This window comes from Lolium perenne, chromosome 1 (assembly GCF_019359855.2).
Source record: "Lolium perenne isolate Kyuss_39 chromosome 1, Kyuss_2.0, whole genome shotgun sequence".
Classification (NCBI taxonomy): domain Eukaryota; kingdom Viridiplantae; phylum Streptophyta; class Magnoliopsida; order Poales; family Poaceae; genus Lolium; species Lolium perenne.
Genome location: NC_067244.2, coordinates 108,137,691 through 108,164,193, shown reverse-complemented (window position 1 = coordinate 108,164,193; position 26,503 = coordinate 108,137,691). Strand labels below are relative to the sequence as shown.

The following is a 26,503-nucleotide window of genomic DNA, read 5'->3' as shown; positions in this document are numbered from 1 at the left end:
GAGGCTCAAAGTTGGGGAAATAGTAGATCAAGCACAACAACACCAGATCCACGGACCAAAACCACTCAAAACGCAACCAAATCACAGATCGGTCAAGAGGCAATTTGGGGCTATTTTTGGGGATTTTTTGGAAAATTTTCTAGGAATGAAATCGAGTGGGTGGAAGGTCAAATCCGCGGTAACCAAGAGCTGCTGATACCATATGATGAGGTCTAAGACCCCGTGTGTGGCCCGATCTCGTGGATTGACTTCGAAACCAAGGGGAGAGGTGGGAGAACGTGAGGAACACGAAGAACACGACGAACACGAGGACCTCCGAGACTCACGTACGCACACCAACCCGATACACCCGATGCTTACCTCCGTGGCTCGATGGACCATGCCAATAGAATCTCCGAGGAAGAGGCACGTGGCAGAATTCCCGGAGAGAGATTGGGGTTGGAGAGGAAGAGCTTGGTGAGGGAGAGAGAGTAACTAGTACTAGAATCTCACTCAACAAGATCAAAGTCAACAACCAAGGTGCCTTGATTACAGAGGGATGATACCCAAGGGAGACTAAGCTCAAAGGTATGTTTGAGTTCAAAACAAGTCTAAAGAGCTAATGAGGGGTCCCAGCTACTTATATAGGCACAAATGGCCAGCAAGGGCGAACAGGTACGCGAATGGATAAGTTAAGGCAGTTTGGTGGGGCATTCCCGTCAGGTCCGGTTTGGGTCCGGTCTGACCGGGCCTGTGACCGGGCTGTCCGGTCATGGGTCCGGTCTGACCGGGCCTGTGACCGGGCTATCCGGTCATGGGTCCGGTCGACCGGGTGCAAACCGGGAAACTGCGAAGTTTCCGGTCCTGGGTCCGGTCGTCGTCCGGTACGAGGGAGCTGGCCAGGTTTGCGCCCGGTTGACCGGGCCTATGACCGGCGCGTCCGGTTGTAGGTCCGGTCTGACCGGGTCCTGGACCGGCCAGCGTCCGTCTCTTCCTTGGAGCGCTTCGTGCGACGTCCGCTTTGGCTTCATGATCATCTCCATGTCCAGTTGCTTCTCTCCCTCCCTTGACCTTGGCTTGTCCTCCTCACCGGGGTCTTGATGCGCCTTGTACCTAATGACACATAGCACGTCGGCATGAGGTAGCAATCCATCCAAAGGGGTACCAAGATCAAGGGTGGTGAGGAGCGAGTTCACCTCATCATGTAGAGCTTTGACTCGGGCTCGTGTCATCGGTCCACTTGGGGGACTTGTTGGTCTTGGTGTAGCGACGTCGGTGACCGGGGCTACATCACTTAGCCTCATCGGCGCGCCGCTGCAAAGCTGCGTCCCTGGGATTTGCCGCCGCCGCATTCTTAGCCTGCACGAAAGCTTGCAGAGCATCCCGGCATCTATAGAGTGCAGGGAACATCATGTTATATATGAGCTCCTTGGCGGTGTTGCTCCTGCAAAGGGCGTCGCCGTGATGTGCTTCGAAAGAACGGCCTGGCTCCATGGCAGGCACCGCCTGAAGTGCGGTCGGATTAGGCGGCTGGCCACGGGAGCTCCCTGCCTCCGCATCGTTCACGCCGGCCGGGAAGGGGATCTCACCTGCTGGCAAAGAAAACCATGCGGCATGCGCGGGCGGAAAAGCCGGCCAGGGCCGAGCGAGCGTCGCATGCGGGGTTGCGTGGGAGATCCCTGCCTCTGCATCCATCGGCCTGCACGGGAAGCGGCTGGCGAGGGGCTCCACGGCCAGCGCCGCCACCGCGGGCTGAACAACCGGCCAGTGCAGAGCAGGCGGGTTATGCCTTGGTGCGCGCTGGACGAAGCGAAGGCGGCGCTGATGCTCCGCTTCCTCGTCGGTGGTAGGACTACGCGCGCGGCGACAAGAGCCAAGTCGGAAGGCCATAGCTATGTCGATTGGTCACTTAAGCTGGAGAGGTTCTCTTACCACTTCGGAGAAGCGGAGTAAGAGGAAGTTTTTGCTTATAATAAAAATATCTCGGGTTCACTGCCACATTGGGTTAAGAGGGGCAAAGTTGGTCAATGCCTAGGAAGTTGGAATCGTTTTGGCCCCAATTTAATTACCTTGCGGTTCCTCTCTCGGTCTCTTCACTATCCCTCCCCTTGCCTCCTTTCATGTTTCATCGTAGTGCATCTTGTTTTTCTGGTAGCACCTTCACAAAAATCATACACATTTGGCCGATTCTGTCATTGTGTGCACTAATAAAGTAAAAAAAATCGATTATATGTGAATAAACGTTTAATACACTAGCTCGCAAAGATGTTTCTCAAGGCGATATGCACAATGCCTACCAAAAAGGCTTCATTTTGGATTGAATAATAATTAAGAAGGATCCAAACTTACTTTTTCATTTTCATGTTTTAAAATTGTTTAAATCTTGATCAAACCAAGGATTTGACCAAGATTCAAATGGGCATAAAAATCTAAAAAATTAAAAAAAATTAAAAACTGAAACACATAGCCTTCTTATGTCATATAGTAAGCATCATTCAAGTTCATAACCAAGGTTTAGACATATTCAAACTAGACAAATCATGTATCTACACCCTAACCCTAAACTCTGTCTTATGAAGTCAAGCATGCATGAAGAGAATTGGTTTTGGGTTTCAAACATGGAAATTCCAAAAATCTACCAAAAAAGCTTCATTTTGGATTGACTAATAATTAAGAAGGATCAAAACTTACTTTTTCATTTTTCATGTTTTAAACTTGCTGAAATCATGGTTGATGGGCATAAAAAATTCTTAAAAAATAGAAAAAAATGAAAAACCAAAACACATAGCCTTCTTATGTCATATAGTAAGCAGCATTCAAGTTCATAACCAAGGTTTAGACATATTGAAACAACACAAATCATGTATCTACCCCTTGTGACGCCCCGGAACCGGTACCATGAGGATTCCAGTGAACCCGCCAAAATCCGCACGATATCGATCCACAAACGCCCTCCGACACGACATGCGCGACAAATCACACACGTGATGCCACAGGAATTAACACGAGCGGTAACATTAGAACAGAATTACAATAGAGCCCACAAGAAACATATATATTACAACAACGACTCCAACGAGTCAAGATACAAATATACAATACAAAGATCCAAATCATACAGAAGATCGAATACGTCCGAGCACGGACAAGATACAAATTGGACTAGGAGTCCTTAAGATAAACGATGGCGTCCATAACCCTGCCCAGGCCAAGCCGGAAGGGTAACCTTGCTAACGTCGTCTTCATCAAACATATCTTCATACCTGCCCGGTTATATCCTGTAGAAGCAGCAATAAGTACGGGTTCGTACTTAACAAGACTTCAAGACGTATAAGCATTCGTCAACCAGTAGTCCTTTGTACTTGAGGCACGCAGGGGACTTAGAGGACGCAAGAGGAATGTCATAGGCAATATGGTGGGGTTAAGCGGCAACGCACAAGCACTAAAAACCTATAGAGACACTCTACAACATTCGTCTAATCAGAGGAGATGAGAGAGCGCAAAAACTAACAGTTCTATACTCTGCAAACATAACACAGCCGATACTTTCCCCCTTCGCCAAGAAGTACTTACAAAGGCACTCACACGGTGGACAAGTTTTAACCATTTATTATTAGAGTTGTGCTAACTTACTACGCAAGTTATTTTGATTGAAACAGCTGGTGTAAGTTGTCTATGGTCGAGTCATACAGCTCCAAGTCGTCCATAACCGCGGACGCGGCTTATCGATAAGATTGTAACCCTGCAGGGGTGCCCAAATGTGCCCACACGCACGATCAACCCACTTACGACAGGTGGATATCACGACACGCACTCTCCTTCACCACAACAATGTCCAGGAAGCCACCTAACTAAGTTAACCCGTTTCAGAGCCCGATCGGAACTCTGACGCGGACCTAGCTGTTGCGAGAACGGCTAAGAGGATCAGAGCCCACTAGAGGATGACCTCTTAACAATACGTGCCGCACCTACGGACGTGCAAGACACAACGGGGATACAAGGCACTCACGGCTTCCCCAAAAGTAACATCATATCATCTGACCACAAAGAAACAAGCTTGCACGCCCGGGAGAAACAAAACAAACATCCAAACTAGTTGTGGCCACTGGACAAGGCTGTAGATTCCGGCAGTGGTCGAGGGGAGACCCGGTAAGCATACCCACGTGTGGTTAGAGCGCTCAGTCTCGGAACAGATAACAAGAACTCGGGGTCCTAAGATATTTAGGAAACACAAGTGAGCCGTCACAAAACAAGCAGCTGACCCACCGATGCCTCCGCTAAACAAATATCAACAACTAAAGTAACCATGATTCTTCCCAACATATAACCCGATAAGATAACAATAACGGTAACGAGATAAACAGCACTAGCATGCACTACGACTCGCAAGGGCAGACTCGATAACCAAACAATAGCCGTAGGAGGTGGTGGTGGCAATATGGGCTGCTTGAGGTAACAAGTGGAAGGGACACGTGACAAGAACGCAACTTAAGGATAGCATGAGGGAGAAGGCAAAATAAAATAGGTGAGCGACTCCTGCAGGGAGAGGAGTATAGGGGAAATGCTTGCCTGTTAAAGCTTGCTGAGGGACATCCGAAGAACTTGGCGTATCTCACCGCACCACTTCGTGATCCTATCCGGGAAGAAGCAAATGCTGGAACACACAACGCATGCAAGTCTTACTACTACGGATAAAGAAGATCCAGCATGATTAGGGTGATATGCATGACATGGCAACGATGGTGCAATGCAACTTATCCATATTAATCGGAGTCGGAACCCCGGACACACAAATTAGGTTGGAGTTGCATTTTCTATCGTCAAATTTAAGGGTGGATTAGCATGGTATGACATGGCAAGGGTGCGCTACTTCAATATTAAACGGAGTGGGGAAAACCTTAGGTGGAAATCCAAAATACTCCGCATATATGTGAGGTGAACATGCATAACTATCATCGGACGACATGATGCGAAATGCAAACAGATGTATGGACGGCATATTCATGTTCCTTATGTTTTTCTGATCAATTTTCATATATAACATTTTTTATTTAGAGTTATAGTTTGAGAGATATGATTTATGCAAGATTTGAAAAGAATAAAATAAACAGAGGGATATGGGGCTGGTACAGCGCCGGACCTGAGCAGCGGATAGCAGCCTGCCGCGCGGTTAGCGTCGAAGAAGCTGGCGGGTAAACGGGCCGAGGCCCAGTAGGCGCTGGATCTGGGTTCAACAAGCACAGAACAAAAAGTTGGATTAAATCCGCAGTGGTTGTGATTTGAACTTGGGTCTCACCGGATTAGAAGCAAGGGACAAACCAGCTTGGCTGGGTGGTGATTGTGATTATGGAAAGCCTCTACGTAAACTGAAGCATGGCTGCCGGAGATCTGAAACAAAAAGAAGAAAAAGGTTTGATTTATATGGCCACAGTAGGATTTGAACCCAGGTTGTCTCGCTCGAGAAATAGAGGGCGAACCACCACGCTGCTGCTCACTTGTTGCATGGAACGAGGCGCGACTTCCTTTGAAGCAGACGAGGCAAAGCTCGGGGATGAAGGCCATGGCGGAAGGGAGCTCTGGTTGGAGATGGATTCGTCGCCTGGCAACGAACCGGGATGGACGAGATGGTGTCGGGGCTGCGCATGAACTCGGGGAAGACGATGGAGGTGACGGGAAGGCCGGAGAGGCACCATGGGCGGCGGAATCGGAGAAGAAGCATGACGTCCGTTGCGAAGAATCGGCGACCTTGCGCTCAACTCGGGGCCTCTCGGGATGATTCCGCGCACCAGGAGGTAGAGGACGACGAGGCGCATCGAACGGTGCCCTCAGAACGGCGAGGGGAGGTGTGGAGCGGCGGCGCCATGGTAAGGACGGTGGTGGCAGTGGAGTTTCTCTTGTTTCGTTTTCTCACAGAGAAGAGAAGAGAGAAAGGATGGAGGGAGGTAGGTGGCGGCGGTGTGGAAGGAAGAAAAAGGCTAGGGTTTCCAGACATCTGGTGGTGGAGAATAAAAAGGAGAGAAAGGGAGCAGGTGGAGGTGGGGCGTGCGGTGGTGGAAGGGGAGGACCACGCTCAGGCTCCGGTCGCTGTCGAGAGAGAAAGGGGAAAAGAGAAAAGGCTGGACGAAGGGGTACGGGCCAGTGAGCTGGGCTGGGCTGGCACTGGAGGAGAAGGGAGCTGGGCCAGAAAGAGAGGAAGATAGGTGGGCTGCCGGGATGGAGGGAAGAAAAAGGCCAAGGGGGAGAGAGGGGTTTTATTTTTAAAATCCTTTTCCCTTTTCTCTTCCAAACCGTTTTGCAAAAGATTTGAAAACAATTCAAATAAATTTAGAATTTGAATGCAGAGATGGAGAGAGAGAAAACAAAATAGTTTGGCTTTATAAAATAATTTTATTTATTAAAACATGGATGATATGATGCATGATGCACAAAAGAAAACAACAAACACTTCTATTAGGGGTACTACCCGGGGCCGTTACAATCGACACCACTAACAAGGGATCGCGCCCCGAGATCCTACGTCCAGGTACGGGGGAGAGAGGTGAACTAGTGGATCTTCAGGCGATGTGTCAATCTCCTCGACACCACTAACAAGATTTCTTGCTCCATGCTGATCGGTCGACACCACTAACAAGAATTCATTGTTCCGTTGTTGATGATGCGCTGCTGTCCAGATCCTCCAAAGAACGAACCTAATTGGTGAGGGGCAAAGATCGTCCAACCCGCGTAGAGACCTAAGACTCAAAGAAACTCAGATAAGAGAGAAGACTCAAAACTCGCAAAGGTAAGAGGAGAAAGATTATAGATAAGGAGAAAAATCAGATCTATCCAACGAATTTTAGAAAATAGGTTTTGCACTAGACACAACAACGTCCGTTGGCAAGGTTATCCTACAGGCTGGACTAGTGGGGTACCGTCAACCTGAGGCTCTGATACCAACTTGTGACGCCCCGGAACCGGTACCATGAGGATTCCAGTGAACCCGCCAAAATCCGCACGATATCGATCCAGAGATGCCCTCCGACACGATATGCGCGACAAATCACACACGTGATGCCAGAGGAATTAACACGAGCGGTAACATTACAACAGAATTACAATAGAGCCCACAAGAAACATATATATTACAACAACGACTCCAACGAGTCAAGATACAAATATACAATACAAAGATCCAAATCATACAGAAGATCGAATACGTCCGAGTACGGACAAGATACAAATTGGACTAGGAGTCCTGAAGATAAACGATGGCGTCCATAACCCTGCCCAGGTGTGGCGCCCCAAAACCGGTACCATGAGGATCCCAGCGAATCCGCCGAAATCCGCACGATATCGATTCTAGGAGACGCACCACCAAGCGCCTCGTATACGCCGAAGCATGCACGCGATGCGGGTGGAATCAATCACGAGCGGTAACATTACAACAGGATTACAATAGAGCCCACAAGATACATATATATTACAACAACGACTCCAACGAGTCAAGATACAAATAGATACAATACAAAGATCCAAATCATACAGAAGAGCGAATACATCCGAGTGCGGACAAGATACAAATTGGACTAAGAGTCCTGAAGATAAACGACGGCGTCCATAACCCTGCCCAGGCCAAGCCGGAAGGGTAACCTTGCTAGCGTCGTCTTCATCGAACATATCTTCATACCTGCCCGGTTATATCCCGTAGAAGCAGCAATAAGTACGGTTCGTACTTAACAAGACTTCAAGACGTATAAGCATTCGTCAACCAGTCATCCTTTGTACTTGAGGCACGCAGGGGACTTAGAGGACGCAAGAGAAACGTCATAGGCAATATGGTGGGGTTAAGCGGCAGCGCGCAAACACTAAAAACCTATAGAGACACTCTACAACAGTCGTCTATCAGAGAAGGTGAGAGAGCGTATAAACTAACAGTTCTATACTCTGCAAACATAACACAGGCGATGCGTTCCCCCCTCGCAAGGAAGTACTTACAAAAGGCACTCACACGGTTGTCAAGTTTTAACCATTTATTATTGAAGTTGTACTAACTTACTACGCAAGTTATTAGTATTGAAACGACGGGTATAAGTTGTCTATGGTCGAGTCATACAGCTCCAAGTCGTCCATAACCGCGGACGCGGCTTATCGATAAGATTTTACCCTGCAGGGGTGCCCAAATGTGCCCACACGCACGATCAACCCACTTGCGACAGGTGGATATCACGACTCGCACTCTCCTTCACGACAACAATGTCCAGGAAGCCACCTAACCAAGTTGAACCCGAATCGAAGTCCGGCCGTATCTCCGAAGCGGACCTAGCTGTTTGCGACAGCGTACTAGGTGGTTTAAACACACACTTTGGGGCGATAAACCACTTTGCAGCGGCTCCGCGACCTATACGTGCATACCGAAACAAGGGATACAAGGCACCCAGGGCTTCCCAAAGTAAATAAGTAACAGGCTGGCATGCACGCGAACAACAAAAGGTAAAACATTGCAAACTAGTTGTGGCCACTGGACAAAGCTGTAGATTCTGGCAATGGTCGAGGGAGACCAGAAACATACCCACGTGTGGTTAGAGCGCTCGGTCTCGGAGCAAGATAACAAGAACTCGGGGTCCTAAGATATTTAGGAAACACAAGTGAGCCGTCATAAAACGAGCAATGACCCACCGATGTCTCCGCTAACAACTATTAACAAGTAACCATGATATCCACAACAGATATATCCATAAACCATGTGTCATGTTCCCCAACGGATAACCCGATAAGATAGCAAGATCGGTAACGAGATATAAACAACACTAGCATGCACTACGACTCGCAAGGCAGACCCGATAACCAAACAATAGCTGTAGGTGGTTGGTGGAGGCAATATAGGCTGCTTGAGGTAACAAGTGGAAGGGACACGTGACAAGAACGCAACTCAAGGATAGCATGAGGGAGAAGGCAAAATAAAATAGGTGAGCGACTTCCTGCGGGCAGGAGTATAAGGAAAATGCTTGCACTGTTAAAGGTTGCCGAGGAACATCCGGAGAACTTGACGTATCTCACAACACCACTTCGCGATCCTATCCGAGAAGAAGCAAATGCTGGAACAAGCAACAGATGCAAGTCTTACAACTACGGAAGAAGAACCAGCATGATCAAAATGATATGCATGACATGGCAAATATGATGCGGCGATGCAACTTAACCAAATTAATCGGAGTCGGAACCCGGACAAGCAAATTAGGTTGGAGTTGCATCTTCTACCGTCAAAGTTAAGTGTTCATTAGCATGGCATAACATGGCAGGGGTGAGCTACTTCAATATTAAACGGATGGGAATTCTTATCCGGTAATTCCAAAATACTCGCGTTTATTTATTGGGTGCGATGCAACCTAACATGACACTACATGATGCCAGATGCAAACATGTATGTGGATAGCATATTTAGATTCCTCATAATTTTATGATCAAATTTCATATAAAACACTTTGCAAATAGAGCTACTGATTACAAGTTATAAAATAAAATAGATTGCATTTAGGAATTAGGAAGACTGTAACAGATATAGATGAAATGGCCGAATATCTGGGAGCAAAAGGCTAGCACAGGGCTAATTTAAATGATTGGGTTGGATCCTGGGATCAACTGTCCGGGAGACAAGGAACAAGAAACAAGAAACAAGAAACAAGCCACAAGACTGAGCCGTTGCTGATTAAATAGCTTCTTGCTGAAAGCAAATTGAAGCAACCAGGGTCGTGACTGTTTTTGAAGCGAAGATGGAAGGTGCACAGTTTACTGACGAAACTGAAAGAAGAGACAGAGACAGGCCGGTGGCGGATGGATGGCAAGCAGCTAAGCACACATGCAGGCAGCTGGATCAATTGGTTGTTGATGTACAGCTAGCTGAACCAAGCACACAAGCAGGTCGATCGTTAGCTAGCTGGGACGTGAAAGATTAGCTAGCAACAAGAGTTGACAAAGGTTGCAAAACAAAAAGTGGTGCCTTGCGTTTGTTGAAAACAGATTTGTATGGACGTTTTTAGAAGCAAACACCAAAAACTTTTAGTTCCAGCCAGTGGAACTAGAACGTGTTAGTGATATGATCTGGGTGCATGTAGTTTTGAAAAGTCCTGAACAACAACAGGTGTCTGAACTGGAAACAAAAACAAAGGAGAAAAGGCTTGCCATCGTTTTCCTGAAATATGATCCTGGACTGTCATGAAGAGGTGCAAGGAAACAACAACTGTGCTGCAGCTACGGGTTTATTTACAGGGAGCAGACAGGTAAACCGCATGTGCAGATAACTGAATATTGACACTAAAAACTGAAACTCACAGCAACAGCGACATCACCATGGGCGTGCGCTTGTTAAAGGGGCGTGCCCAGGTCAGGACAACGGCCATGGCGACGACTACTGCTACGGAACGAACAGGAAGAGGGTGGAGGTGAGGAGGTTCTCACCCAGGACGAAGATGGCGAGGCGCTCAAGCTCGGGGACGACGGAGATGAAGAAGAGGAAGCAGACGTGCTGGCTCCAGGAAAGAGACGAGGTCGAAGAAGGCGTCCTGGAGCTGCTCCGGCTTCGTGAACTCCGCGAGGAGGAAGATGAGGCCACGTGGGCTCCATCCCCGCGCTCAGTACGGCGAACGACGACGAGGAACGACGGCGCGGCGGCGATCTTTCTCAGGCGAAACTCTGTAACTTAATATGAAATCTCCCTGGTGTTTTTCTCTGAAGCAGCGTTTCATGGAGGAGGGGATGGAAGAGTCAGCGATGGCGGCGGGCAAGAGGAAGCAGGCAGCTAGGGTTGGGGGATTGATTTGGAGGGGAAGAGTGGACGAGGAAGATTCCCAGGCTCTCCTCGTGCTCCACCTCACGAAGGACAGCGACAGGACGAGCCTAACACTCACGCTCAGGTTTGGTTTGGGCTGGGTTAGGTTCAGTTTAGGATAGGATTCTGTTAGCACTTTTCTTCTTCTTTTGCTTAATTCTTGTTTTGAAATAAAACAGATTTAAACTGTTTTGAATTTGGACAGAGGTGAGAGAGTAGCAATTACAACCATTGCCAAAAACTTTGATACCAAAAATAAAATAGTTTTGTTTATTTGGGTTTTTGTTAAAAGAAAAGACAAGGGGTTTATATAGAAACCATATGACAGGGAAAAGAAAATAGTTTTTATTTAGAAATAATTTGTATTTGATAAAATATTGTGGATGATATGATGCATGATGACATGATGATGCAGAAAAGAAAAAAAAAAACAAGCAATTCTATTTGGGGTATAACCCGGGGCCGTTACAATCGACACCACTAACAAGGGATCGCGCCCCGAGATCCCACGTCCAGGTACGGGGGAAGAGAGGTGAACTATCGGATCTTCTCGCGACGTGTCGATCTCCTCGACACCACTAACAAGAATTGTTGCTCCGGTAGGACGGTCGACACAACCAACAAGGGTTGTTGCTCACGTCGACGATGACAACTCCGGAGAAAGAGAGGAAGGAGTAACAGTCACATGGATCCACCAATTTCAATATAGCAAAGCAATGATAAGAGTAGTCGGTATGGTAGCTACTCCATCCCGCACCCAAAGCATTACTCGGTACACAAATAGGAGAATCATGCAATCCACTCCCGGAATTCAGATTGGCGATCTTGATAAGCGTTGTCAGCGAAGATTCGACGGGACCAAGGCACAAAGAATTGTAGGGAGATCACAGAAGCAAAGATGATGTCAACGGAGAAGAAAAAGGTTAGCCATCGTTGATGTTCTTCTGGCGGAAGGTCTTCAGAGATCGGTCCTATTAGGCAAAAGGCATAGAACGTCCAACCCACGTCGAAACCTAAGACTCGGAGAAACTTGGATAAGAGAGAAGACTCAAAACTCGCAAAGGTAAGAGGAAAAAGAAAAGAGGCAAGGAGAAAAATCAGAGCTAATCAGATCTATCCAACGAAGGTTTAGAAAATAGTTTTGACTCTCTAAACTCAACGACCATTGGCAAGGTTATCCTAAAGGCTGGACTATGGGGTATCGTCAACCTGATGCTCTGATACCAACTTGTGGCGCCCCAAAACCGGTACCATGAGGATCCCAGCGAATCCGCCGAAATCCGCACGATATCGATTCTAGGAGACGCACCACCAAGCGCCTCGTATACGCCGAAGCATGCACGCGATGCGGGTGGAATCAATCACGAGCGGTAACATTACAACAGGATTACAATAGAGCCCACAAGATACATATATATTACAACAACGACTCCAACGAGTCAAGATACAAATAGATACAATACAAAGATCCAAATCATACAGAAGAGCGAATACATCCGAGTGCGGACAAGATACAAATTGGACTAAGAGTCCTGAAGATAAACGACGGCGTCCATAACCCTGCCCAGGCCAAGCCGGAAGGGTAACCTTGCTAGCGTCGTCTTCATCGAACATATCTTCATACCTGCCCGGTTATATCCCGTAGAAGCAGCAATAAGTACGGTTCGTACTTAACAAGACTTCAAGACGTATAAGCATTCGTCAACCAGTCATCCTTTGTACTTGAGGCACGCAGGGGACTTAGAGGACGCAAGAGAAACGTCATAGGCAATATAGTGGGGTTAAGCGGCAGCGCGCAAACACTAAAAACCTATAGAGACACTCTACAACAGTCGTCTATCAGAGAAGGTGAGAGAGCGTATAAACTAACAGTTCTATACTCTGCAAACATAACACAGGCGATGCGTTCCCCCCTCGCAAGGAAGTACTTACAAAAGGCACTCACACGGTTGTCAAGTTTTAACCATTTATTATTGAAGTTGTACTAACTTACTACGCAAGTTATTAGTATTGAAACGACGGGTATAAGTTGTCTATGGTCGAGTCATACAGCTCCAAGTCGTCCATAACCGCGGACGCGGCTTATCGATAAGATTTTACCCTGCAGGGGTGCCCAAATGTGCCCACACGCACGATCAACCCACTTGCGACAGGTGGATATCACGACTCGCACTCTCCTTCACGACAACAATGTCCAGGAAGCCACCTAACCAAGTTGAACCCGAATCGAAGTCCGGCCGTATCTCCGAAGCGGACCTAGCTGTTTGCGACAGCGTACTAGGTGGTTTAAACACACACTGGGGCGATAAACCACTTTGCAGCGGCTCCGCGACCTATACGTGCATACCAGAAACAAGGGATACAAGGCACCCAGGGGCTTCCCAAAGTAAATAAGTAACAGGCTGGCATGCACGCGAACAACAAAAGGTAAAACATTGCAAACTAGTTGTGGCCACTGGACAAAGCTGTAGATTCCGGCAGTGGTCGAGGGGAGACCCAGAAACATACCCACGTGTGGTTAGAGCGCTCAGTCTCGGAACAGATAACAAGAACTCGGGGTCCTAAGATATTTAGGAAACACAAGTGAGCCGTCATAAAACGAGCAACTGACCCACCGATGTCTCCGCTAACAACTATTAACAAGTAACCATGATATCCACAACAGATATATCCATAAACCATGTGTCATGTTCCCCAACAGATAACCCGATAAGATAGCAGTATCGGTAACGAGATATAAACAACACTAGCATGCACTACGACTCGCAAGGCAGACCCGATAACCAAACAATAGCTGTAGGTGGTTGGTGGAGGCAATATAGGCTGCTTGAGGTAACAAGTGGAAGGGACACGTGACAAGAACGCAACTCAAGGATAGCATGAGGGAGAAGGCAAAATAAAATAGGTGAGCGACTTCTGCAGGGGCAGGAGTATAAGGAAAATGCTTGCCTGTTAAAGGTTGCCGAGGAACATCCGGAGAACTTGACGTATCTCACAACACCACTTCGCGATCCTATCCGAGAAGAAGCAAATGCTGGAACAAGCAACAGATGCAAGTCTTACAACTACGGAAGAAGAACCAGCATAATCAAAATGATATGCATGACATGGCAAATATGATGCGGCGATGCAACTTAACCAAATTAATCGGAGTCGGAACCCCGGACAAGCAAATTAGGTTGGAGTTGCATCTTCTACCGTCAAAGTTAAGTGTTCATTAGCATGGCATAACATGGCAGGGGTGAGCTACTTCAATATTAAACGGAGCGGGGAATTCTTATCCGGTAATTCCAAAATACTCCGCGTTTATTTATTGGGTGCGATGCAACCTAACATGACACTACATGATGCCAGATGCAAACATGTATGTGGATAGCATATTTAGATTCCTCATAATTTTATGATCAAATTTCATATAAAACACTTTGCAAATAGAGCTACTGATTACAAGTTATAAAATAAAATAGATTGCATTTAGGAATTAGGAAGACTGTAACAGATATAGATGAAATTGCCGAATATCTGGGAGCAAAAGGCTAGCACAGGGCTAATTTAAATGATTGGGTTGGATCCTGGGATCAACTGTCCGGGAGACAAGGAACAAGAAACAAGAAACAAGAAACAAGCCACAAGACTGAGCCGTTGCTGATTAAATAGCTTCTTGCTGAAAGCAAATTGAAGCAACCAGGGTCGTGACTGTTTTTGAAGCGAAGATGGAAGGTGCACAGTTTACTGACGAAACTGAAAGAAGAGACAGAGACAGGCCGGTGGCGGATGGATGGCAAGCAGCTAAGCACACATGCAGGCAGCTGGATCAATTGGTTGTTGATGTACAGCTAGCTGAACCAAGCACACAAGCAGGTCGATCGTTAGCTAGCTGGGACGTGAAAGATTAGCTAGCAACAAGAGTTGACAAAGGTTGCAAAACAAAAAGTGGTGCCTTGCGTTTGTTGAAAACAGATTTGTATGGACGTTTTTAGAAGCAAACACCAAAAACTTTTAGTTCCAGCCAGTGGAACTAGAACGTGTTAGTGATATGATCTGGGTGCATGTAGTTTTGAAAAGTCCTGAACAACAACAGGTGTCTGAACTGAAACAAAAACAAAGGAGAAAAGGCTTGCCATCGTTTTTCCTGAAATATGATCCTGGACTGTCATGAAGAGGTGCAAGGAAACAACAACTGTGCTGCAGCTACGGGTTTATTTACAGGAGCAGACAGGTAAACCGCATGTGCAGATAACTGAATATTGACACTAAAAACTGAAACTCACAGCAACAGCGACATCACCATGGGCGTGCGCTTGTTAAAGGGGCGTGCCCAGGTCAGGACAACGGCCATGGCGACGACTACTGCTACGGAACGAACAGGAAGAGGGTGGAGGTGAGGAGGTTCTCACCCAGGACGAAGATGGCGAGGCGCTCAAGCTCGGGGACGACGGAGATGAAGAAGAGGAAGCAGACGTGCTGGCTCCAGGAAAGAGACGAGGTCGAAGAAGGCGTCCTGGAGCTGCTCCGGCTTCGTGAACTCCGCGAGGAGGAAGATGAGGCCACGTGGGCTCCATCCCCGCGCTCAGTACGGCGAACGACGACGAGGAACGACGGCGCGGCGGCGATCTTTCTCAGGCGAAACTCTGTAACTTAATATGAAATCTCCCTGGTGTTTTTCTCTGAAGCAGCGTTTCATGGAGGAGGGGATGGAAGAGTCAGCGATGGCGGCGGGCAAGAGGAAGCAGGCAGCTAGGGTTGGGGGATTGATTTGGAGGGGAAGAGTGGACGAGGAAGATTCCCAGGCTCTCCTCGTGCTCCACCTCACGAAGGACAGTGACAGGACGAGCCTAACACTCACGCTCAGGTTTGGTTTGGGCTGGGTTAGGTTCAGTTTAGGATAGGATTCTGTTAGCACTTTTCTTCTTCTTTTGCTTAATTCTTGTTTTGAAATAAAACAGATTTAAACTGTTTTGAATTTGGACAGAGGTGAGAGAGTAGCAATTACAACCATTGCCAAAAACTTTGATACCAAAAATAAAATAGTTTTGTTTATTTGGGTTTTTGTTAAAAGAAAAGACAAGGGGTTTATATAGAAACCATATGACAGGGAAAAGAAAATAGTTTTTATTTAGAAATAATTTGTATTTGATAAAATATTGTGGATGATATGATGCATGATGACATGATGATGCAGAAAAGAAAAAAAAAACAAGCAATTCTATTTGGGGTATAACCCGGGGCCGTTACACCAGGCCAAGCCGGAAGGGTAACCTTGCTAACGTCGTCTTCATCGAACATATCTTCATACCTGCCCGGTTATATCCCGTAGAAGCAGCAATAAGTACGGGTTCGTACTTAACAAGACTTCAAGACGTATAAGCATTCATCAACCAGTAGTCCTTTGTACTTGAGGCACGCAGGGGACTTAGAGGACACAAGAGGAACATCATAGGCAATATGGTGGGGTTAAGCGGCAACGCACAAGCACTAAAAACCTATAGAGACACTCTACAACATTCGTCTAATCAGAGGAGATGAGAGAGCGCAAAAACTAACAGTTCTATACTCTGCAAACATAACACAGTCGATACTTTCCCCCTTCGCCAAGAAGTACTTACAAAGGCACTCACACGGTGGACAAGTTTTAACCATTTATTATTAGAGTTGTGCTAACTTACTACGCAAGTTATTTTGATTGAAACAGCTGGTGTAAGTTGTCTATGGTCGAGTCATACAGCTCCAAGTCGTCCATAACCGCGGACGCGGCTTATCGATAAGATTGTAACCCTGCAGGGGTGCCCAAATGTGCCCACACGCACGATCAACCCACTTACGACAGGTGGATATCACGACACGCACTCTCCTTCACCACAACAATGTCCAGGAAGCCACCTAACTAAGTTAACCCGTTTCAGAGCCCGATCGGAACTCTGACGCGGACCTAGCTGTTGCGAGAATGGCTAAGAGGATCAGAGCCCACTAGAGGATGACCTCTTAACAATACGTGCCGCACCTACGGACGTGCAAGAGACAACGGGGATACAAGGCACTCACGGCTTCCCCAAAAGTAACATCATATCATCTGACCACAAAGAAACAAGCTTGCACGCCCGGGAGAAACAAAACAAACATCCAAACTAGTTGTGGCCACTGGACAAGGCTGTAGATTTCGGCAGTGGTCGAGGGGAGACCTGGTAAGCATACCCACGTGTGGTTAGAGCGCTTAGTCTCGGAACAGATAACAAGAACTCGGGGTCCTAACATATTTAGGAAACACAAGTGAGCCGTCACAAAACAAGCAGCTGACCCACCGATGCCTCCGCTAAACAAATATCAACAACTAAAGTAACCATGATTCTTCCCAACATATAACCCGATAAGATAACAATAACGGTAACGAGATAAGCAACACTAGCATGCACTACGACTCGCAAGGGCAGACTCGATAACCAAACAATAGCCGTAGGAGGTGGTGGTGGCAATATGGGCTGCTTGAGGTAACAAGTGGAAGGGACACGTGACAAGAACGCAACTTAAGGATAGCATGAGGGAGAAGGCAAAATAAAATAGGTGAGCGACTCCTGCAGGGACAGGAGTATAGGGGAAATGCTTGCCTGTTAAAGCTTGCTGAGGGACATCCGAAGAACTTGGCATATCTCACCGCACCACTTCGTGATCCTATCCGGGAAGAAGCAAATGCTGGAACACACAACACATGCAAGTCTTACTACTACGGATAAAGAAGATCCAGCATGATTAGGGTGATATGCATGACATGGCAACGATGGTGCAATGCAACTTATCCATATTAATCGGAGTCGGAACCCCGGACACACAAATTAGGTTGGAGTTGCATTTTCTATCATCAAATTTAAGGGTGGATTAGCATGGTACGACATGGCAAGGGTGCGCTACTTCAATATTAAACGGAGTGGGGAAAACCTTAGGTGGAAATCCAAAATACTCCGCATATATGTGAGGTGAACATGCATAACTATCATCGGACGACATGATGCGAAATGCAAACAGATGTATGGATGGCATATTCATGTTCCTTATGTTTTTCTGATCAATTTTCATATATAACATTTTTTATTTAGAGTTATAGTTTGAGAGATATGATTTATGCAAGATTTGAAAAGAATAAAATAAACAGAGGGATATGGGGCTGGTATAGCGCCGGACCTGAGCAGCGGATAGCAGCCTGCCGCGCGGTTAGCGTCGAAGAAGCTGGCGGGTAAACGGGCCGAGGCCCAGTAGGCGCTGGATCTGGGTTCAACAAGCACAGAACAAAAAGTTAGATTAAATCCGCAGTGGTTGTGATTTGAACTTGGGTCTCACCAGATTAGAAGCAAGGGACAAACCAGCTTGGCTGGGTGGTGATTGTGATTATGGAAAGCCTCCACGTAAACTGAAGCATGGCTGCCGGAGATCTGAAACAAAAAGAAGAAAAAGGTTTGATTTATATGGCCGCAGTAGGATTTGAACCCAGGTTGTCTCGCTCGAGAAATAGAGGGCGAACCACCACGCTGCTGCTCACTTGTTGCATGGAACGAGGCGCGACTTCCTTTGAAGCAGACGAGGCAAAGCTCGGGGATGAAGGCCATGGCGGAAGGGAGCTCTGGTTGGAGATGGATTCGTCGCCTGGCAACGAACCGGGACGGACGAGATGGTGTCGGGGCTGCGCATGATCTCGGGGAAGACGATGGAGGTGACGGGAAGGCCGGAGAGGCACCATGGGCGGCGGAATCGGAGAAGAAGCATGACATCCGGTGCGAAGAATCGGTGACCTTGCACTCAACTCGGGGCCTCTCGGGACGATTCCGCGCACCAGGAGGTAGAGGACGACGAGGCGCATCGAACAGTGCCCTCAGAACAGCGAGGGGAGGTGTGGAGCGGCGGCGCCATGGTAAGGACGGTGGTGGCAGTGGAGTTTCTCTTGTTTCGTTTTCTCACAGAGAAGAGAAGAGAGAAAGGATGGAGGGAGGTAGGTGGCGGCGGTGTGGAAGGAAGAAAAAGGCTAGGGTTTCCAGGCATCTGGTGGTGGAGAATAAAAAGGAGAGAAAGGGAGCAGGTGGAGGTGGGGCGTGCGGTGGTGGAAGGGGAGGACCATGCTCACGCTCCGGTCGCTGTCGAGAGAGAAAGGGGAAAAGAGAAAAGGCTGGACGAAGGGGTACGGGCCAGTGAGCTGGGCTGGGCTGGCACTGGAGGAGAAGGGAGCTGGGCCAGAAAGAGAGGAAGAGAGGTGGGCTGCCGGGATGGAGGGAAGAAAAAGGCCAGGGGGAGAGAGGGGTTTTATTTTTAAAATCCTTTTCCCTTTTCTCTTCCAAACCGTTTTGCAAAAGATTTGAAAACAATTCAAATAAATTTAGAATTTGAATGCAGAGATGGAGAGAGAGAAAACAAAATAGTTTGGCTTTATAAAATAATTTTATTTATTAAAACATGGATGATATGATGCATGATGCACAAAAGAAAACAACAAACACTTCTATTAGGGGTACTACCCGGGGCCGTTACACCCCTAACCCTCAACTCTATCTTATGAAGTCAAGCATGCATGAAGAGAAGTTGTTTTGGGTTTCAAACATGAAAATTTCAAGAACCTCAGAAAATCTTCATTTTAGCGTGACTAAGAAGGATCTAGGCTTACCTTTTCATTTTCATGTTTTAAACTTGTTTAAATCATGGTCAAACCTAGGATTTGACCAAAATTCAAATGGGCATAAAATTTTAAAAAAAATAGATAAATGAAAAAACAAAGCACATAGTCTTCTTATGTCATATAGTAAGCATTAAAGTTGGTAAACAAGGTCTAGCATTTTCAAACTAGACAAATCATGTATCTACCCATAACCCCTAAACTATGTCTTATGTAGTCAAGCATGAAGAGAAGTGGTTTTGGGTTTCAGACATGGAAATTTCAAAAACCTATCAAAAGCTTCATTTTAGAGTGACTAAGAAAGATCCATATGCTTACCTTTTCATTTTCATATTTTAAACTTGTTTAAATCGTTGTCAAACCTAGGATCTTACCAAAATTCAAATGGGCATAATATTTAAAAAAAATCAGAAAAGCGAAAAACAAAAGCACATAGTCTTCTTATGTCACATATATAGTAAGCATTCAGATAAACAAGGTCTAGAAATATTCAAATAAGACAAATCATGTATCTACCCCTAACCCTGAACTCTATCTTGTGAAGTCAAGCATGAAGAGAAGTGGTTTTTGGTTTCAAATATGGAAATTTCAAAAACCTCCCAAAAGCTTCATTTTAGAATGACTAAGAAGGATCCAGGCTTACCTTTTCATTTTCATGTTTTAAACTTGTTTAAATCTTGGTCAAACCTAGGATTTGACCAATATTCAAATAGGCATAAAATAAATAACCAAAACACATAGTCTTGTTATGTCATATAGTAAGCATTAAAGTTGGTAAACAAGGTCTAGCATTTTCAAACTAGACAAATCATGTATCTACCCCTAACCCCTAAACTATGTCTTATGTAGTCAAGCATGAAGAGAAGTGGTTTTGGGTTTCAGACATGGAAATTTCAAAAACCTATCAAAAGCTTCATTTTAGAGTGACTAAGAAGGATCCATATGCTTACCTTTTCATATTTTAAACTTGTTTAAATCATTGTCAAACCTAGGATCTTACCAAAATTCAAACAGGCATAATATTTAAAAAAATCAGAAAAGCGAAAAACAAAAGCACATAGTCTTCTTATGTCACATATATAGTAAGCATTCAAATAAACAAGGTCTAGAAATATTCAAATAAGACAAATCATGTATCTAGCCCTAACCCTGAACTCTATCTTATGAAGTCAAGCATGAAGAGAAGTGGTTTTTGGTTTCAAATATGGAAATTTCAAAACCCTCCCAAAGTCTTCATTTTAGAGTGACTAAGAAGGATCCAGGCTTACCTTTTCATTTTCAAGTTTTAAACTTGTTTAAATCTTGGTCAAACCTAGGATTTGACCAATATTCAAATGGGCATAAAATAAATAAATAAAAACCAAAGCACATAGTCTTCTTATGTCATATAGTAAGCATTCAAGTTCATAAACAAGGTCTGGACATATTCAAACCAGACAAATCATGTACCCCCTAACCCTAAACTCTGTCTTAATTATATATGAAGTCAAGCATGATCGAAGAGAAGTGTGGTTTTGGGTTTCAAACATGGAAATTTCAAAAACCTCCCAAAAGCTTTATTTTAATTAGACTGTCTGGTTAATTAAGAAGGATCCAGGATTAATGACCTTTTCATTGTCATGTTTTAAACTTGTTTAAATCTTGGTCGAACCTAGGATTTGACCAAGATTCAAATGGGCATAAAAATTCAGAAAAAATCGAAAGAATGAGAACCAAAGCACATAGCCTTCTTATGTCATATAGTAAGTATTCAAATTGATAAACATGGTCTAGACATATTCAAACCAGAAAAATCATGTATCTACCCCTAACCCTAAACTCTGTACGTCTTATGAAGTCAAGCATGAACATAAGTGGTTTTGGGTTTCAAACATGGTAAATTCAAGAACCTCCCAAAAGCTTCATTTTAGAGTGACTAAGAGAAGGATCCAGACTTAATTACCTTTTCATTTTCACATGTTAAACTTGTTTAAATCTTGCTCAAACCTAGGATTTTACCAAGATTCACAAATGGGCATGAAAATCAAAAAATGAAATACCAATGCACATAGTTCTCTTATGTCATATAGTAAGCATTCAACAAGTTGATAAACAAGGTCTAGACATATTCAAACCAGAAAAATCATGTATCTACCCCCTATTGACCCTAAACTTCGTCTTATGAAGTCAAGCATGAAGAGAAGTGGTTTTAGGTTTCAAACATGGAAATTTCAAAAACCTCCCAAAAGCTTCATTTTAGAGCGACTAAGAAGGATCGATGCTTACCTTTTCATTTTCATGTTTTAAATTTCTTTAAATCTTGGTCAAACCTAGGATTTGACCAAGATTCAAATGGGCACAAAAATTCAGACAAAAAATCTAAAGAATGAAAAACCAAAGCACATATATAGCCTTCTTAATTATGTCATATAGTAAAACATTCAAGTTGATAATTAAAAAAGGTCTAGACATATTAAAACCATACAAATCATGTATCTACCCCCTAACCCCTAAACTATGTCTTATGAAGTCATGCATGAAGAGAAGTGGTTTTGGGTTTCAAACATGGAAATTTCAAAAACCTCCCAAAAACTTCATTTTAGAGTTACTAAGAAGGATACATGCTTCCCTTTTCATTTTCATGTTTTAAACTTGTTTAAATCTTGGTCAAACCTAGGATTTGACCAAGATACAAATGGGCACAAAAAAATAAAACAATGAAAAACAAAAGCACATAGTCTTCTTATGTCATATCGTAAGCATTCAAGTTGATAAACAAGGTCTAGATATATCCAAACCAGACAAATCATGTATGTACCCCCTGTCGATCTTATGAAGTCTAGCATGAAGAAAACTCGTTTTGGGTTTCAAACATGGAAATTTCAAGAACATCCCAAAAGCTTCATTTTAGAGCGACTAAGAAGGATCCAGGCTTACCTTTCCATTTTCATGCTTTAAACTTATTTAAATCTTGGTCAAAACTAGGACTTGGCCAAGTTTCAATTGGGCATAAAATAAAAAAATAGAAAAATGAAAAACCAATGCGCACATAGTCTTCTTATGTCTAATATATAGTAAGCATTCAAGAACCTCCCAAAAGCTTTATTTTAGAGTGACTAAGAAGGATCCATGCTTACCTTTTCATTTTCATATTTTAAACTTGTTTAAATCTTTGTCAAACCTAGGATTTGACCAAAAGATTCAAATGGGCATAAAATTCATAAAAAACAGAAAAATGAAAAACAAAAGCTTATAGTCTTCTTATGGCATATATAGTAAGCATTCAAGTTGATAAATTAACAAGGTTTGGACATATTCAAACCATACAAATCATGTATCTACCCCCTAACCCTAAACTCGGTTGATCTTATGAAGTCTAGCATGAAGAGAAGTCGTTTTGGGTTTCAAACATGGAAATTTCAAGAACACATCCCAAAAGCTTCATTTTAGAGTGACTAAGAAGGATCCATCCTTACCTTTTCATTTCATGTTATAAACTTGTTTAAATCATGTTCAACCCTAGGATTTTACCAAGATTCAAATGGGCAGAAAATTTAAAAAATTAGAAAAATGAAAAACCAATGTACATAGTCTTCTTATGTCATATAGTAAGCATATTCAGGTTGATAAACAAGGTTTGGACATATTCAAACCATACAAATCATGTATATACCCCTAACCCTAAACTCGGTCGATCTTATGAAGTCTAGCATGAAGAGAAGTTGTTTTGGGTTTGGAACATGGAAATTTCAAGAACATCCCAAAAGGTTCGTTTTAGAGTGACTAATTAAGAAGGATACATGCTTCCCTTTTCATTTTCATGTTTTAAACTTGTTTAAATCTTTGTCAAACCTAGGATTTGACCAAGATTCAAATATATGGGCATAAAATTCAAAAAAAACAGAAAAATGAAAAACCAAAGCACATAGTCTTCTTATGTCATATAGTTAGCATTAAAGTTGATAAACAAGGTTTAGATATATTCAAACCAGACAAATCATGTATCTACCCCCTAACCCTAAACTCGGTCTTATGAAGTCTAGCATGAAGAGAAGTCATTTTGGGTTTCAAACGTTTAAGCCAAAACCCCTTTTTCAAATATTTCAAACTTATTCAAATTTGGTTCAAATTTGAAAGACATACAAGTTATAGCACACATAGTGCATACATTTTCACACATACTTCACTAGATAGATGCTAACCCTATAGTTTGAGGCCATTTGGATGAGGTAGAAAAAATTCTTGGATTAGAATCGTGTTGTTCGAACCCCGTAGTTGGATTTTTTTGAACCTTGATATGTAGTACTGGGCAAAACCCTAGTTTAACCTATTTAATTATAGATTTGTATATCGATTTTTCTACCTTTTTAATATTACTATGCAGCACATGTGTGTTTGCCCGTCTAGCTAGTGAAACTCGGAGGAAGAGGGATCACTCGGAAGCATAGAAGAAGGGAGAGCATTATGGTGTCTCCCCTTTTTCGGGTGACGATGTTGACTATTGTGCAGGGTTTGTCAGTGAGCAGGAGGTGCGAGCGAGGCCGAGAATGAGAGAGATTTGTTTTTTTTGTGTGAGAGGGACAACCGAAGGATCCTGAAGGACCCAGAGACTTCCAATACGCATCCTGATGCGTCTTCTCTTGACTAAGAAGATGGCTGGGAGTTTGCGTACCTATTGCACGTGACTTGTGCTCACTGAAGTGTGGGACCTCATGCGTGGGCACCACATGTAAGTGACAGACCTGTTGGTGTAAAAACTCGGTTGATTATTATAGTGCATTAGAACAAAGTTTCCTATGGATTCAAGGGTAGGAAATCCAAGTTAACTCATTTACATGACATTATTTTTCCCATGAACCAAAGTTAACACATCTATCAATTGGTACATTTTGGAGTGACTAAGAGGGATCCAGGCTTACTTATTCGTTTCACGTGTTAAACTTGTCTAAATCTTAGTCAAACCTAGGATTTGACCAACAAGATTCAAATGGGCAGAAAAATAAAATAAAAACAGAAAAATGAAAAACCAAATCACATAGTCTCCTTATGTCATATAGTAAGCATTAAAGTTGATAAACAAGGTCTAGACATATGAAACCATACAAATTATGTATCTATACCCCCTAACCCCTAAACTATGTCTTATGAAGTCAAGCATGTGAAGAGAAGTGGTTTTGGGTTTCAAACATGGAAATTTCAAAAACCTCCCAAAAGCTTCATTTTAGAGTGACTAAGAACGATACATGCTTCCCTTTTCATTTTCATGTTTTAAACTTGTTTAAATGATCTTGGTCAAACCTAGGATTTGACAAGATTCAAATGGTTACCAAAATTTAAAAAAAAAACAGAAAAAAAGAAAAAAACAAAGCAAATAGTTTTCTTATGTCATATAGTAAGCATTAAACTTGATAAATTAACAAGGTTTGGACATATTCAAACCATACAAATCATGTATCTACCCCCTAAACCTAAACTCGGTCGATCTTATGAAGTCTAGCATGAAGTGAAGTCGTTTTGGGTTTCAAACATGGAAATTTCAAGAACACATCCCAAAAGCTTCATTTTAGAGTGACTAAGAAGGATCCATCCTTACCTTTTCATTTCATGTTATAAACTTGTTTAAATCATGTTCAACTCTAGGATTTGACCAAGATTCAAATGGGCAGAAAATTAAAAAAAATCAGAAAAATGAAAAACCAAAGTACATAGTCTTCTTATGTCATATAGTAAGCATATTCAAGTTGATAAACAAGGTTTGGACATATTCAAACCATACAAATCATGTATCTACCCCCTAGCCCTAAACTCGGTCGATCTTATGAAGTCTAGCATGAAGAGAAATCGTTTTGGGTTTCAAACATGGAAATTTCAAGAACATCCTAAAAGCTTCATTTTTGAGTGACTAAGAAGGATACAGACTTCCCTTTTTATTTTCATGTTTTAAACTAGTTTAAATCTTGGTCACCGCCTAGGATTTGACCAAGATTCAAATTGGCATACAAATTCAGGAAAAAATCAAAAGAATGAAAGACCAAAGCACATAGCATTCTTACGTCATATATATAGTAAGCATTAAAGTTGATAAACAAGGTCTAGACATATTAAAAGCAGACAACTCATGTATATATCTACCCCTAACCCTAAACTCTGTCTTATGAAGTCAATCATGAAGAGAAGTGGTTTTGGGTTTCAAACATGGAAATTTCAAGAACCTCCCAAAAGCTTTATTTTAGATTGACTAATAAGGATCCATGCTTACCTTTTCATTTTCATATTTTAAACTTGATTAAATCTTTGTGAAACCTAGGATTTGACCAAAAGATTCAAATGGGCATAAAATTCATAAAAATGAAAAACAAAAGCATATAGTCTTCTTATGTCATATATAGTAAGCATTCAAGTTGATAAATTAACAAGGTTTTCGGACATATTCAAACCATACAAATCTTGTATCTACCCCTACCCCTAAACTCGGTCGATCTTATGAAGTCTAGCATGAAGAGAAATCGTTTTGGGTTTCAAACATGGAAATTTCATGAGCACATCCCAAAAGCTTCATTTTAGAGTGACTAAGAAGGATCCATCCTTACCTTTTCATTTCATGTTATAAACTTGTTTAAATCATGTTCAATCCTAGGATTTGACCAAGATTCAAATGGGCAAAAAATTAAAAAATCAAAAAAATGAAAAACCAAAGTACAGTATTCTTATGTCATATAGTAAGCATATCCAAGTTGATAAACAAGGTTTGGACATATTCAAACCATACAAATCATGTATCTACCCCCTAACCCTAAACTCGGTCGATCTTATGAAGTCTAGCACGAAGAGAAGCCGTTTTGGGTTTCAAACATGGAAATTTCAAGAACATCCCAAAAGCTTCATTTTAGAGTGACTAAGAAGGATACAGACTTCCCTTTTTCATTTTCATCTTTTAAACTTGTTTAAATCTTGGTCAAACCGCCTAGGATTTAACCAAGATTCAAATGGGCATACAAATTCAGAAAAAAAATCAAAAGAATGAAAAACAAAAGCACATAGCATTCTTATGTCATATATATATTAAGCATTAAAGTTGATAAACAAGGTCT

At 43.4% G+C, this 26,503-nt stretch overlaps 3 long non-coding RNA genes across 4 annotated transcripts; all 3 read right to left on the bottom strand.

The window, feature by feature from the left end:
- Nucleotides 1-3,007: 3,007 nt before the first annotated feature.
- On the bottom strand, nt 3,008-6,163 carry LOC139838880 (uncharacterized). Its single transcript, XR_011756712.1, has 5 exons — nt 5,475-6,163; nt 5,299-5,367; nt 5,120-5,203; nt 4,549-4,633; nt 3,008-3,257 (listed from the first exon to the last, which is right to left on the bottom strand). It is a non-coding gene; the product is annotated as an uncharacterized lncRNA (long non-coding RNA).
- A 5,807-nt stretch (nt 6,164-11,970) lies between these two features.
- On the bottom strand, nt 11,971-15,537 carry LOC139838878 (uncharacterized). Its single transcript, XR_011756711.1, has 3 exons — nt 15,181-15,537; nt 13,733-13,817; nt 11,971-12,407 (listed from the first exon to the last, which is right to left on the bottom strand). It is a non-coding gene; the product is annotated as an uncharacterized lncRNA (long non-coding RNA).
- Nucleotides 15,538-16,028: 491 nt separating this feature from the next.
- On the bottom strand, nt 16,029-18,798 carry LOC127298824 (uncharacterized). Of its 2 annotated transcripts, none has more exons than XR_011744191.1 (4): nt 18,312-18,798; nt 18,113-18,204; nt 17,957-18,040; nt 16,029-17,470 (listed from the first exon to the last, which is right to left on the bottom strand). It is a non-coding gene; the product is annotated as an uncharacterized lncRNA (long non-coding RNA). The 2 variants fall into 2 exon arrangements; XR_007850155.2 differs by having other exon boundaries at nt 18,136-18,204.
- Nucleotides 18,799-26,503: the final 7,705 nt, after the last annotated feature.